Source organism: Vicugna pacos, unplaced genomic scaffold, assembly GCF_048564905.1.
Source record: "Vicugna pacos unplaced genomic scaffold, VicPac4 scaffold_19, whole genome shotgun sequence".
NCBI classification, from domain to species: domain Eukaryota; kingdom Metazoa; phylum Chordata; class Mammalia; order Artiodactyla; family Camelidae; genus Vicugna; species Vicugna pacos.
The window spans coordinates 68,255,198-68,270,638 of NW_027328740.1; the positions used below are offsets into that span (position 1 = coordinate 68,255,198).

The window sequence follows — 15,441 nt, forward strand, 5'->3', positions numbered from 1 at the left end:
ACAAAATTGTATGTTTGTGTCTGAGAGAGGGAAATGGAGACAGACAGAAAGACAGAGACAGAAGAGAGCCCCCTCAGAAGAGAGCTAGTTAAGGTGAGTTTTTGTGCCTTTAAAAAAAAAATTGGGGTTTTGGGGGGAACAAAGTATTTACACTGTCTCATTCTCCTACTTGGAAACCTGGCCCCATCCTCAGTGTCAGTGGCCTTGAATGGGGTTGGCACGGTGCGTTTCATCTGGCGCTGTCACTACCACGCTCTGCCCTTAGCATGTTGCTTTGCCTGTCAGGGCTGCCACCCTTTTAACCTTAAGGCTAGGAGTCTGGGGTAGATGATCCATCTCAGCTCTGCTGTTTTGAAAATTCCCGATGGCAGCATAAACCAGGCCCTACCTCCTGTCTCTTGCTGGGGCACCCCTCAGGTCTGTGCCTTCTATTCAACCATTTACTGAGCCCAGTTTTATCAGGAGCCCAAGTGCCTACCGGGATGGAAGGAGACTTGTCTCTCGTGGTCACGGTGGCCGACATTTCCATTGGTTGTGCTGAAACAGCTCTTCTGAGATCCCCCGGCCACCATGCTCAAACCTGAGGACAACACTGTCGTTTCTTTCCTAGGAGGAGGATCAATGCATGGTGCATTTTATGACAATCCTGTCCTCAGGAATGCACGGAAGTTTTTCAGCTGAGTGAGGGGAGGTGTCTCTGTGTCCCTGTGTCCCTGTATATCTGTCTGCTCACACTACCCTGCCACCGGCTACTGAGCAAGAAAAGTGCTATTCACCATGCTGTGTGTTTTGCAGATGTGTAGGTGATGGTCGTCTGGCTCGTGTGTGTGGGCTTGGAGCTGGGATGTTTAAGGGCTTATAAATACCTCATCAACATGTATTCAAGGTGGCCTGGTGCCACACAGACTTGATTCATGAAGGCAGCAAGCCTGCACACTGGTTTGGAAACAACTTGGTTTTGATCAGTCACACAGCATGCATGACTCGCTGCTAATCTCTGGGTGGTTTTTTCATTTTAGATTTATTCACCCCGTGTCTTGCTTAAGCTGAAAAATACTTTTATTTCACCATAATATTCTCTGATTCTTTGTTTTCACACATCCAGTTTTTTAATTCCTTTAAAAATTGTTCTGTGTTTATAATGCCTCCTGATTTCTATCATTTCTAGTTTCCCTGTGGCCTGAGCCATGCACCAGATTTTATGTAGGAACTGTTCCACTAAAAGGAATCCCCTCACTATAATATCTTTTGAGGAAAATATTATTCTTTAAGACCCTAACACTAAATCGTAGAACAAAGCATGGAACATTTCTTGTAGTTAATACATGTTCATGCAAAAAGAAACTTGATATTTTCATTGAAGAATGTTGATTTTAATAACTTTTACTAATGTGAATATTATTATTCATAATTTAAGTAACCAAATAAAACCACAGTTATTTATTATTAAGATTGAAAACTATTTACATGGTCTCTCAATTAGAAAACTGAAGTGTATTTAAAAGATGGAAAAATACCCATGATGACACCATCTTTTTTATTAACTAAATATCAAGAACTGTGCAGGGTTAAGATTTGACCACCTGCAAGCTGCCAAGTTAGCATGAGGTAGTTTGTGGATGCTGCCAGAAGACAGGAGACTCCCCCAGGTTCAGAGACAAAGGACTTCCTGCCAGCACAGCAGACAGCCAGTGGTTCATGTTCATGTTGGTTCCTGAGTTCCTTTCCTATTGCTGTTGTAACAAAGGACCACAGACTCAGTGGCTTAAAGCAATACACATTCATCTTCTCACTGTTCTAGGGTGCAGAAGTGCAAAGTCAATGTCAGTGGGCTAAAACCAACGTGTGGCCAAGGCTACGTTTCACACCGAGGCTCTTGGGAGGGATTCATCTTCCTACCTTTCCCAGCTTGCATAGGTGCTCATATTCCTTGGCCCAGGGCCCTGTGTCACTGTGACTTCTGCTGCCACTTCACATCTCTGTCTCTGACCAATGTGCCTCTCTCCTCTAAGGACCTCTGTGATGACGTTTGCTTTCCCACAGTGATCTGCCATCCCAAGGTCCTTGACAGTCACACCTGCAGAGTCCCTTTTGCCATGCACAGTGACATATTCCCAGGTTCTAGGGATCAGACCGTGGACATATTGGGGGCCATTATTCTACAAAGTTCTTCCCTTTGGCTCCACTGGTTCTTGTCCATCCCACATGCAAAATGCATCCACCTCATCCCAACACCCTCCAGAGTCTCATTTACTACACCATCAAGTCAAAGTCCAACATGTAGTCTAAGTATTATCAGCTCGAAAGCCTAAATATTTTCATCCTCATCGCCTAAGTCAGGCATGAGTGAGACCCTGGGTGTGATCTTCTCTGCTCAAAATCCTGCAATGGCTTCTCATTTCACACAGTGAAGAAGCGAGAGTCCTTATGGTGACCTTACAGGTTTCCTTCCCCTCCCCAAGCTGAGCTCATCTCCGGTTTTCTCCCCTGGCTCACTCTGCTCCAGCAACACTGGCCTCCCTGCTGGCCCTTGGGGACATCAGACTTGCACCCACAGGCCTGTTGCCCTGGCCGGTCTCTGTCAAACTCATATGCTGAAGTCCTAACCGCCAGGACTACAGAATATGACCCAATTTGGTAATAGGTTTGTTGCAGAGGTCATTGGTTAAGAAGAGGTCAATAGGGTGGGCCTTAATCCAGTATGACTTGTGTCCTGATAAAAAGGGGCAATGTGGACACAGAGACACGTGTACATGGGAGATGACGTGATGAAATGTGGAGAGAAGACGGTCGTCTCCAAGCCAAGGAGAGAGGCCTGGACCAGCCTCTCCCTCCCAGCCCTCAGGAGGAGCCAGCCCTGCTGACACCCTGCCTGCAGACTCCCCGCCCCCAGGGCTGTGAGACAGTGAGCCTCTGTAGTTCCCGTCACCCAGTGTGCGGTGCTGTGTTAGAGGAAGCTCAGCAACTAGCACCCCCTTCTCAAGGTCCTCAGTGAGGCCTGCTCTGGCCATCTCATTTTAAACTGGAAACTGCCTTCCCCTTGTCTCTGCCCCAGAAACCCCCTCTCCCTGATCATATTATTTCTATCACCTTCTAGAATACCATATATTTCACATGACTGTCACGACTGTAGTTTATGTTCTGCTCCTCCTCAGTCCTATAGGGACAAGGATCCTTATTTGTTCACTGACGGACCTCAGGTGGCTTGACCAGTACCCGTGGCACAGCAGTCAATACAAATTGGCCGGATGGAAGGAGGGATCGTTCCTTACATTCACAGGTGAGTGAACGAAGATTCCGGGGGATTGAGTGTTTCGCTCAGAGCTGGTAAGTGTCAGGCCAAGGTGGGTTTCAGGTACCTATGAACCTGAGGGAGGCTTGAGTGATTACCTTTCCATTGATAAGTATTTCTCAGGTGTCTCTTTTTCTGGCTCTAACTTTTGACTTCTTTCTGTTATTCTTCTAAGCTTTCAACCAGTTTTAAGTTTTAATTCTGCTTTGTCTCAGGTAAACAAATGAAATTTGTAAATCTTTTAACTAATTATTTCATCTAAATACAGTGTGATTAGTGATGATGTTGTATTTCTGGCATCTTGTTTTGTGATATCTATTTGCTCTGCTCTGCTTTTCTCCTGCCTGTTATACACCTTGCAGTCATGATTAAGGGCATGGCGTCTAGAGACAGCCTATCCGGGCTTGGTTCCCTCCCTTGCTAACCATGTAACCAGGATATGTAAACCCTTTGAGACTCACTTTCTTCATATACAAAAAGTGGTACTATCCACCTCAAAGACTGTGAGCATTAAGTGATAAAATGGATGGAGAACTTAGAATAGTGACCAGCCTATTTTGCATTCTTCATTTTGACTTCTTTATTTTTATTCTCTTTTTAAACAATTACTTTAGAGATTACTGTTGAATTTTAATGAACACCCTAGATATTGAAGATTAAAATGTTACTTAACCCATACATTGAATTTTATTTACCAAATGATATCTGTATTTTGTTTCCATAAGTTCTGTTTAGCTCTATAAAAAAATTGATCTGCTTTCTTTTACATGATGTCCTGATTGTTCATTATGTTACATAAGATTCATTTTATCTTTTAATGATTCAGTCATACTTGTTTTATGCTCTCTCTTAGATTGTTTCATAATTTTAGGCTCTGGAATATTAATCATCCTGTGTTTTGCGGTGAGTTCTTTCTTCCCTGTGGCACTTATTTCCTTCTGTTTATAGTTGTGTGTCTGTGTGTGTGTAGAGTTGTGGGAGTTTCTCTATAGTGAGTACAATTTTTTTCCTATGATTGTCCCTTACATCCTGGTTTATAAAGTTTCCCTAGAGAACAATTTTGTGTTGCTTATACTAAGGCTCCAGGTGATATGATCAACCTTGAAGTATATTTTTCAGTTTGGGAATTCCGGAATCTTACGTGGAGTATCAATTTGGATTCCACATTCATATAAAGCAGGGGCGTGGAGATTAGATTTTTTTAAGGGAGATTTTATTTTTCCCTAGAGAACCGGCTGTTTCACCCCTTTCCTGCGTGCACAGGTGGAGAACTTTGAGTCTTCCTTTCAGTGAAGAGGCAAGTCGTCCAATACGTCTTATGCAGAGGTTTCTATAAAGGAAGACTCTTCTACATCTGGTATGGACCCTTTTTCCTTAATGGACATTGTATCCTTATTTATGTGCAGAAGAAAACCCCTTCCCTCCAGGGTGCTGTGGCATCAGCTCACAAGATTACCATTTTGGCGTTAAGTGTCCTCTTTTTATTGTCACCTGGGAACTTCTCTCTTCATAGTTATCTCTGTGTTACTTTTGTTGTTGTATTTTATCCGGCATTACTGAAAGTTTTACTTAAAAGGGATCCTAATTAGCTCTGTTTACCTGTTTCCAGAGCTGAAAGCTTCAGTTCTAGAGTATCTGTTTGATTTTTCTTAAAAATACATTCCAATATATTTCTCTGGTGAAAGTCTTGACCCTGTTATCTGTTGTCCCATCATTTCCTTATTTTCTTGAATATATTAAAAGTGTTTTACAGCCTTTATTGGTAACTCTGATGCCTACATCACCTGGGGGTTTGCATCCTTTGTCTAATGTTTCTTATTCTCATTTTATCCATCATATAGTCTTGACATGTTGCATGTGTAGAAATTCTTTATTACATGGCAGATATTGCAAATGAAAAATTCATATCTTATCTTCCGTAAGAGGTTTTCTACCTTCCCGTTAGGCAGACAGGGTGAGAGACTGATCATCTCACTCCAATAAGGCCCTGAGTTGCGTCGACAAAAGTTCCTTTTTTCTTAAGACAGCTTTGAGGTATACTTGGCAAAATAATTTTCACATATTTAAAGTGTACAACTTAATGCTTTTTGACATAAGTATATCCCCAAGAAACCATGACCACATTCAAGACAGTGAACATACCCATCACCCACAAAACTCTTCTCCTGCATTTTGTTTTCCCTCCCTCCCTCCCCGTCTATTCCCCTGGAAACCATTGATCTGCTTTCTATCACAGCATACTGGTTTGCATTTTCAAGATCGTTGTATGAATGGATTCATGCAGTATCTACTCTATGTTGTCTAACTTCTTTCATTCAGTGTAATTATTTTGAGAATCATCTGTGTTGCTGTATTAATAGCTTATTTTTCTCATAGCAGAGTATTGCTTAATGCTGAGTTTTTCTGAATAGTTTATTGTGAACAGTGTTTGGTTAGACCATCCTTTCTTTCTCCATTTACTTCTTGATGGATGCGTGGGTTATTTCCAACTTGAGCTATTATAAATAATATTGCAGTGGATATTTGGTTACAATTCTTTTTATGGACATACACTCTTATTTTCTAAAGCATCAGATGAGAAATATCTGGGTTATATGGTAGATAGGTGTTTACCTTTTTAAAAGAAACTGTTAAACAGTTTTCCAAAATGGTTGTGCTATTGTAAATTCCTCGTGGTGTGTATCAGTTCTGGTTGCTCTACTTCCTTGCCAGCACTTTGTAAGGTCGGTCTTTCTAATCGTATACATTCTAGTATATATGTGAACTAGTATCTCACTGTGGTTTTTAAAAGCATTTCTATAATGACTAATGGCATCTTTAATCAGCATCTTTTCATATGCTTATTATCCATCTGTATATCTTTACTGAAGTGTGTTTTCTGGCCTCATTCATTCATTCAGGTGTTTGCATTATTATTGTGTTTTGAAATGTTTTTATTCTGGATCAGACACAAAGAGAGACCTTTACCAGATATATGATCTGCAAATAGCTTCTGTCTATGGCTTGTCTTTTCATTTGCTTAGCAGTGTTTAGAAGAGCTTTGAAGAGGCTTCATTTTTGTAAAGTTCACTCTATCAGTTACTTTTTAAAATAGATGATACTTTTGGTGTCATAGCAAAGAAATATTTGCCAAACCCAAGGCCATAAAGCTTAAGCCTATGCTTTTTCTCCTAGCTGTTTTATAGTTTTAGATTTCCTATTAAGATCTATGATCCACTTTGAGTTAATTTTGTATATTTTGTGAGGTGTGGATCAAAGTTCATTTTTTTTTTTTGCGTATCACTGTCTAACAATTCCAGCACTACTTGTTGAAAAGATCCTTTTCTCCACTGCATCCTTTTTGAGAATCAATTGTGTATATAAGTATTGGTTTAGTTCTGAACTTTCTATTCTGTTCCATTATTCTATTTTCCTGTTTTACACCAACAGCATACTTTCTGATTACTGTAGCTTTATAAAAAAATTCTGAAAATTAGATAGTGTAAGTCTTCCAACTTTGTTTTTCTTGTTCAAAGTTGTTTTGGATATTTGGGATCCTTTGCATTTTTATATGAATTTTACAATCAGTTTCTAAATTCCTTACATCCTGTTCTACCAAAATTCCACCCATGTCTTTGGCCATCTCCAAAGCCGCATTTTCAGAAGAAGTCTCTCTAGATCCCAGGTGAAAGGAATTTCTCTTTCTTCTGTGCTCCATTCACATTTCATATTATTTGATTACATTTATTCATATTTGGCTGTATGTACTTGTCTGATCTTTCCAGCCGTATGGTAAACCTCTCAAAATTAGGAATCTTGACTTGGTTCCCTATATCTGCTGAGAAAACTAGTTCTATGCTTTGCAGCAGTGAGCCCTGCAGTAAGAGGTATCTGCAGCACACATCTAGCTCATTGCTTGCATATTGTCAAGAAATCCTGCAGATTTAGAATTGTTTATTGATTGTTGTCTCCAAGACGTCTCAGTCTTTTTTATTTCTATTGCTACTGCTGCAGTTTCAAAGAACAATGGCTAATTATTTTCCAAATATCAAAACATACTGTAATTGAGTTGTGATGTAAATTATGTGCTGCTGTGTCTTAAAAACCTGCTTAGTGTTCACAGGCTCCTTCACTCATGGAAATTTTGGGAGAATGACATATCCTTAGAGATAGCACTGCTGACTTTGGCGACCTGAGCAGCAGTATCTGAACTCACTCCTGCTGTTTTTCTAGTGTCCCATCTAGCCCTCCTCCAGCCCTCCATGGGGGGACATGCAGTTCTGCCCTTGAAAAGCCTGTTGCTTCTCAAGAAGACTTCCCTATGAAACATAATTATGTCCTTCTTGTGGGGACATTCAGTCCAGTGACCTGACAGCAGGGGAAAATGTTTAGTCTGCTCTTGGTAGAGCCTAAACTCTTCCATACGTATTAGAAGCAAATCCAATGAGGAAATTGTGTTGGCATCTAACAAATCAGCATAAATGTCTGATGAGGAAGATCAGCTTCCCCATCCCACTCAGGCGTCATGTTGATGTGACACTCACCTTGGCTAACATTTTCTCCTGTGTGCAACGTAAGTTTCAAGACATTATGAATGGCTTTTTGTTTTTCTTCCCTGGTCTTTCCACATTCACTATGTCTGGTGAGATTATATGAATCCTGCTTATTTTCAGCCCAGCAATTACCCTTTTTAAAGGATCACGTGTTTAAAAGGCTAGTGGACGGTTTGTTAGAAGATAGAATTCCTTAGATTTTGGTCCTGGAGTTGAATCTTGGTTAGGGGTGAATGAAAATTCCCATTAAAATTTTAAATTCAGTGTTACAAAGTTTTAAAAATAGTTAAATATTAGTCAATTTCATTAAACACTTTAGCAGTTATTTACTTTTAAGCCTGTTTCTGGGGCAATTTTTTAATGATTCCCTCTCTTTATTGATTCCCTCTTTATCAGAATCTTTGAGAGGCCCTTGTCATCACTGTCAGTATCATCATCATCATCATCATGGAACTGATTCCTCTGGACGATTCTAGGAAAATAAAGAGATCAGTGGAGTTATGTGTAGGTCAGTGTGTGCATATACAATAAGAACAGTTATCAGACATTAGATGAAAGATATCCACTTTATTTAGAGAAGAATGTGGTCATGAAATCCTGATGTGGTGAATGAAGGTAGCAGTGGGAACAGAATAGTCAGTGGAAAGGAGGAGGAAGTGAGCGAAGCGGGGAGCATAGATCCTTGGTTAGCCGATCATCAAATTGTTGAGAATGAGGGGAGTGTGTTGGCAGAATCATGTCCCTCCCCCGCCACAGGTTAGCCAACTGTGACATGTTTCTGTACATGGTAAAAGGGATGACAGATTATATTAGGAGAAAAATCTTAGAGGATTTCTGTCTTCTAAATTGTCTCTTAGCCTTTTAAACCCATGATACATTATTAAAGATTAGTGGAGGGCCACAAATTAAAAGGATTCATATAATCTCACCACACATACTGAATGTAGAAAGACTAAGGAAGAAAAACAAAAAGTCATTCGTAAGTGCCTTGAACCTTAAATTGCTCATGAGAGGAAATGTCACACAAGGTGAATGTCACAGCCACATACATAATGCCTGAATGGGAGGGGAGAAGGGGATCCTGAGATGAGACAATAGGATGAGTAGCCTGGATTGTCCAGGTGGGCCCAATGTAATCACAGGGGTCCTTAAAATGGAGGACATAGCCCAGCTGAGTTTAAACTCAGAGGGAGGTGTAGCCATGGAGCAGTGTTCAGAAAGGCTGCTGGCCATGAAAATGGAGGAAGTCGTGGGGCACAAGCTAAGGAAGTTGGGTGACCTCTGGAAGCTAGAAAAAAAACCAAAAACAAGGAAACATTCTCTTCTAGATCCTCTAGAAGGAAGGAACCCTGCTGTTAAGTTGAATTTAGCTCAATGAGAACTGTGTTGGATCTCTGACCTCCACAGCCATAAGGTGATAAATCTGTGCTGGTTTAAGTTGTTAAGCTTATGGAAATTTGTTACAGTGGTAATAGAAAAATAACATAGTGGGCGCTAGTGTAAGGGATTAAAGGTCTAGGCTGGGGTGTGGAGAGGATTCTGACATTTATACTGAAAAACAACCAGGTGCAGTGGGAAGGTGTCTTAAGGAAGACCTACCTGGCAGGGCTGTTAAGACGACTGTTTGGAGTGAGGAGAGCATTGGATTAGAGGAATCAATTAAATCTCTACCAGAAAAATAAGGAATAAAATAACAGGGCTTCAGTGTTAGTGGATGCAGGAATGGAAATGTGCAGAGGGATATAAACATTTCTTTGATATTAGCTACAGTTTTGATGACTGCATGTTGGGGAGAATTAGCCGATGTGAGGGCTGAATGTTTGCATCCCCTCAAAATCCATATGTCGAAACCCCATCTCCCAGGGTGATGGTATGGGAGGCGGGGCCTTTGGGAGGTGATTACTAGGATAAAGTGAAGTCATGAGAGTAGAGCCCTCATGAATGGGATTAGTGCTGTTATAAAGGGTCCCAGATTGCTTGCTTCTCTCTGCTCTCTGGCCCATGAAGATAGAGGGAAGACAGCCATCTTCGAGCCATGAAGGCTATTCTCTCCCAGATACATTGACCTCAGCCTCCAAAACTTAAGGAACATGCTGGTTGTTTAAGCCACCCAACCCACGGTAATTTGTTACAGCATCCCAGACTGACGAAGACAGAGGAGAATGCCTCTGAGATTGACTCTGATTGCCTGTAGAATGCTGAAACCCAGGGAAGTGGGCAGCACAGACGTTTACTCATTTAATCCTGGCAACGCGGTAAGAGATAGAGTCTACATATTTCTCGCTATTTAAAAGGGAAGGAAAAAGAGGCACAAATAACAACAACAACAACAACAACAATAATTTTTCCAAGATTCACACAGAACCCCCTGGAGGCAGAGTGAGAATTTATGCTCAGGCAGGCTGACCCCAGAGCCCCTGCTCATAACTACTAAGTCAGATCACCTTGCTTATGTGGATCAATTTTTTTCAAGTGTGATATGAGGGTACTGTGTCCAGTAACTTATAATTTCAAAATAACTCACTGTAAGGGAATCATTAGTCGCAGGCTTTGCAAACCACAGAAAGCTAGACATACAAAAATAACTTGTTAGGGCAAGATAACCAATAATGTTTTTAAATATTATACTTACTGAACTTTTGCAATAAAATGTGTATTTATAATTCTGTCTGGCTACAGAATAACTTCATAATCCTGAATGTGGCTGGTGGCTCCCATGGTGGGCAGCACGGGCCTAGAGAATTTAAGTGACTTGTACAGCCTCGCTCAGGAAGCTCATGGTGGGATCAGAGCTATAGGCTGGGACTTTTCCTTCCTATCCAACAAGTCCCTCTTGGAGGCTTAGAAGCTTCTCCTTTGGTGCCCAGCTGTCTGTCCGTACATATGACATCTTGTCAGGTGTCACAGCCTGCTCCTGAACATCAGCCAGAACCCACTTCTGCTCTTTTCTGGCCAGGTAATACATTCTAGCAACTTCCATTGACTTCTTGGCATCAGTTCTTACCTGGAAGGGTAGTGGCTAGAGATGTAAATGTGTCCACATGACAGGGTTTTCATACACATAGCAGGAGTTGTCAAGAGAAGAAAACGTCAGGAAGACGAGTGGAAGCAGGTCATTTAAAATACCAAATGGGTACTTTCAATGTATGTTTGTCTTTCCAAGTCCAGACTTCTTCTGCTTGTGCATTACAGGCTAGTAAATCGGGAGAGCAGGTTTTGGGGCAAGAAATAGCAACTTTAATTTGGAAAGCCAGCTGAAAAGATGGAAGTCAAATGTCCTGGAAAACCATCTCCCAAAGTCAGAATTCAGGATCTTTTTATATTAAAAAGGGGAAGCAGGAATGCTTGGTTGTTGCAAACTTCGTTTATGAATTCTTTGTTGTTAGAATCTTTTGTTCTTGCAGCTTTTCACCTGGGTCAGATCCGTGTAAACCTCCAACAAACAAATGTTATTTTCTATTTTGTAACTTGTTATCTTTATATGAATGGAAAAGTGTTAATTTCCTTTAAGGTCAGAGCCTTGAGAATAGGGTCTCCTGTATATTTCAGGCTTTAGGCAACACTGTTTTACAAAAGGTGCAGAACCAACAAGACTAAACCTAGGAAAAAGGGCACAGGGTTAAAGTCAAACGAACAGATCTAATATGGAGTAAGATTTGTTCTTTCCTATTTCAGTAGTGCCATGGAGAAGGCACTTTGGGCAGCTTTTTGTAGGGTCCTGGAGGCTTTCTCTCTCAGCCTCTGGGCTCCTCTATGGTAAACCCTTCACAGCTGTCTGGCCTGCTGGAAAACCACTCCGACTGTTTTGCCCAGAAGATGTGTTCGGCTTATAACTCATCTCTACTCCTTGGAAAACAACTCAAGAAAAACTCAGTTGGTTTTTCACCAGCCATTGGCAAGGTTGAGGGATAGCATGTTATTATTTTATAAAATAAATTAAAAATAAAAATAAAAATAATAATAATAAAAGAAGTCTTATAAAAGCACTGGGCACATAGGAGAGAGTCAATAAATGTTTCCTGGCTTAAATTAACAGTGATGGCTCAGTGATTCCATGGCTGCTGTAGTTGCTGTGCTAGTTACTCCTTTGCTCCATTACAATTTTTTTTAACTGAAGAAGAAATACATGCATATGGTTAAAAAAAATTCAAACAGAGCACACAGATACACAAGTGAAAGAAATTTTCCCTCATCCTCTGTTCTTTCAGGTTTCCCTGGAGATGCCACTGTTTACTATCCTTTTCATGCTTTTCCAGATATGCTTTGCACATTCCTACCTATGTATGTAAATTCCTTTAAACTTTTTTTTTTAACTTAAAGGGATTTAAATCCTCAAGTGGCTTCTGCCTGGGTAATAGAACAGAACAAATCTGACTCCATATTAGATCTGTTCCTTTGACTTTAACCCTGTGCTCTGTCTCCTAGGCTTCATCTTGCTTGTGAAACAATGTTGCTTAGAGCCTGAAATATACAGGAGAGCCTTTTCTGAAGGCTCTGACCTTTAAGGATATTTAACATTTTTTCATTCATAAAAAGATAACAAGTTGCAGAATAGAAAATAACGTTTGTTTTCTGGAGGTTTACAGAGATTTGAATCAGGCGGATAGCTGCAAGAACAAAGGATTTTAACAAAAAAGAATTCCTACACCAAGAATTTGCTACAACCAAGCACGTAGGAAAGAAGCCTGAATTCTGACTTGGGGAGATGGTTTTCCAGGACATTACTTTGCCATCAAGGTCTACAGAAACTTGCTATTCCATGCCCCAACACCTGGTCTCCCAACTTACTGGCCTGTCCTGCACTGAGGAGAATGAATTTGGACTCAGTAACACTCCTATCTACACAGCAAGCTGGGCACTGTAAATGAGGACAGCTCTCCCACACCCAGGGACCTACTGTGAGCCCTTGATGGTTCCCCTAGGGTGGGGTGTGGTTTAATCAGGCGGGATGGGAATATACACCAACACTCAGGCAGTATGCTCCCTCTGGGGCTCTGATTTTATACCTCCCGCTCCCCGCCAGCTCAACACCTGGGATAGTGGAGCTAAGGGCAGAGATCTTGCCTGCCTGTTTCCCAGCGTGTAAAAGGGGAATATGTACTCTTCCCAAGGTAGTTCTGAGCGACAACACCCTCCGGTGCTTGGTTCCCAGAGCAACAGGAAACACATCTCCGCGTGGGGGCAACGGACGTGATCCCATAGGGGTACTGCAGAGGCCTCGACTGAAGGGCTGGACAGGGAGATAAAATTTGAGCTGCGGGCCTTGAAGTGTTAGAGAAGGGTGCAGAGGCAGGACTGCCGCCTGTTTCGGGGTGCCGCCAGAAGTAAAGCTTATTCTCTCCATCTCTGCTACTCCACTCCCCTCTCCAGATCCCTCCATTCTCTCTGCAACTCCTGTCCATCTGTCTCCCTCCACTTTTCCCCTCCTCCCTTCTTCCTCCCATTTTCTCCCTCCCTCAATTCCCCAGCTTCTCTCGCAGGAATCGGAGGGTCGCTGGCACAACTGCGCATGCGTAGTCGGTGCCAGCTGGACCGCGGGTTGGAAGCTCCAGCTCAGAGCCCGGGATCGGCCCCAAAGGCTTCTCAGCTCTGTCGCCCGTTAGGCCTTTGGCTTCTGCCCGGGGCCGGGGCCTCCGGCTGTGGAAGTGCAAGGTATGGGCTCCCGGGAAGTGTTCAGGCTGCTGGGGGAGGGCGATCCGCGTGTCACAGCCCGCGAGGGCGCGAGTCAGCGTATGTTCAGCTGAATTGCTCGGGCTAGGCCCCTCTGCCCCGGCGCCTCGGCCACACCTGTCCAGGGCGAGGTGTGAACCTGCCGCCTCTCGCCCCAGCCGGGATCCCCTCAGTCCGAGGCTGGCGTCCCCTTCCCCTCTCCCGCCTGCGAGAACTCTCCTCCCAGGCTTCCTCTCCTCGGCCGCCTACCGGTCCCCACACCTGGGCGGGCTGTGTCCCGCGCGGGCGGGGTCTGCGGATCCGGACGGGGGCGGGCGGCTGGGGCTGGCCTCCGAGCGGGGCTGCCGCACGCGTCCCCCACCCAGCTCTCCCTGCCCCACGACCCCGGGGCTGCCCTCCTCTCCCTTTCCCGCTCCCTGCGGACCAGCTCAGTGGCGTGGGCGCTGCTCCCCGGGCTGAGAGCCTCAGGTTGTAAATACCAGCTTCTCCTGGTGGAGTCGGGAAAAGGTAGCGGCAGTGCTGAGGGAGCTTCTGTCTCCTTGCTCAGTATTTCGGACCCAGGTAAGTACCTTGAACACTCTCAGGTGTTATGATGGCGGTGCTTGATGATGTCACGTGTTTTTATAGTGAGAGGGATTTTAGTGGTGAAAGCAGGGCTTGGTTCACCTAAAAATGAGCTTAAGGTATGAGGCTGTGACATCCTCCAGGTTTCCCTCTCCGAGGGTGAAACGTGTGACCGTAGATTTTAGAAAGATAGTTACAGTCCCTAACTAGTCCAGCCCAGCTAGTGTGTGTTAACAGGAACAGCACCACCAGAGGCCTTGGAGACCCAGGGACATTGCAATCCTAAAGAGCTCCTGGCACAGTTTAGTTTGTTCTGGCTTTTTGGTTTTCTTAAATTGTGCGGCAGACTAGTTGTATAGAGGGGAAAATAATTGTCAAGAAATATTTTTTTCATATAACAGCTTTATTGTGATTTTGTTCACACACCATGAAGTCCATCCATTTAAATGGTACAATTCAGCAGCTTTTAGCATATTCACAGTGCTGCAACCATTATTATTCCAGAACGTTTTTCATCACTTCAGAAAGAACAGTGGAAATCAATGACCTATCCACCCTTCCCCAGTGATGTTTCTAAAGAAGTTTCTTGGCTATTCCTGACCATAAATTAACTTGTTACATCATGAAAAATCTGGTAGGAATTCTAATAAGAATTACATTGAATCTGTCTATCAAAACAGGAATAATTAATGTCTTTATGGCATAAACTTCTTCTACCGATGAATATATCTGAGACCCTAAATTTTCATCTGTCCAGAGCCTGGCCCATGGGAAGTCCTCACAAATTGTTGGGCTTGTGAATGATGAGATTCTATACATTCTTAGTTGCAACTGTAGTTTTCACAGAAGAGAAAAGTAACCTCAGTGAAGCCAAGTGACACTCTGATGGTCAGAAAGGGTGACAGTCAGTTCTGGAGTGATCCAGTGGACTTGGTGCTTGCAACCAGAATTCTCCACCACCTACAGCTAAGGGGATTACAGTGTTCTTTTGTTTTTTTAATGACTTGCTTTTATTTTTCTAATTATTTTTTATTGAAGTGTAGTTAACTTACAATGTTAGTTTCAGGTGTACAGGAGAGATTCAGTTATAAACAGATGCATATGTATATACATAAGTTTTAGATTGTTTTTAGTACAACTCATTACAAGAACTTGAATATAGTTCCCTGTGCTATATAACAGGTCCTTGTCATTTATTTTATATTTATTAATGTGTATCTGTTAATCCCCGCTTTCCTGCCTGCTAAACACAGTTTGTTTCTATGTCCATGAGTCCATTTCTAGCAGCACCGTTTTTCCTAGTTAATATATGCTGCTTGGTGGCTTTCAGTTTCAGTAATTCCATCTTATCTGTGGGCGTATTTCTTCTGGTGGGCCTATATG

The 15,441-nt window shown here is 42.5% G+C and overlaps 1 long non-coding RNA gene across 2 annotated transcripts; it reads left to right on the forward strand.

Moving 5' to 3' along the window:
• Nucleotides 1–11: 11 nt before the first annotated feature.
• On the forward strand, nucleotides 12–13,274 carry LOC140693165 (uncharacterized). 2 transcript variants are annotated; one of them, XR_012068875.1, is made up of 5 exons: nucleotides 12–93; nucleotides 3,156–3,280; nucleotides 4,520–4,649; nucleotides 9,959–10,079; nucleotides 13,195–13,274. It is a non-coding gene; the product is annotated as an uncharacterized lncRNA (long non-coding RNA). The 2 variants fall into 2 exon arrangements; XR_012068876.1 differs by lacking the exon at nucleotides 13,195–13,274 and adding an exon at nucleotides 12,940–13,136.
• The last annotated feature ends 2,167 nt before the right edge of the window (nucleotides 13,275–15,441 follow it).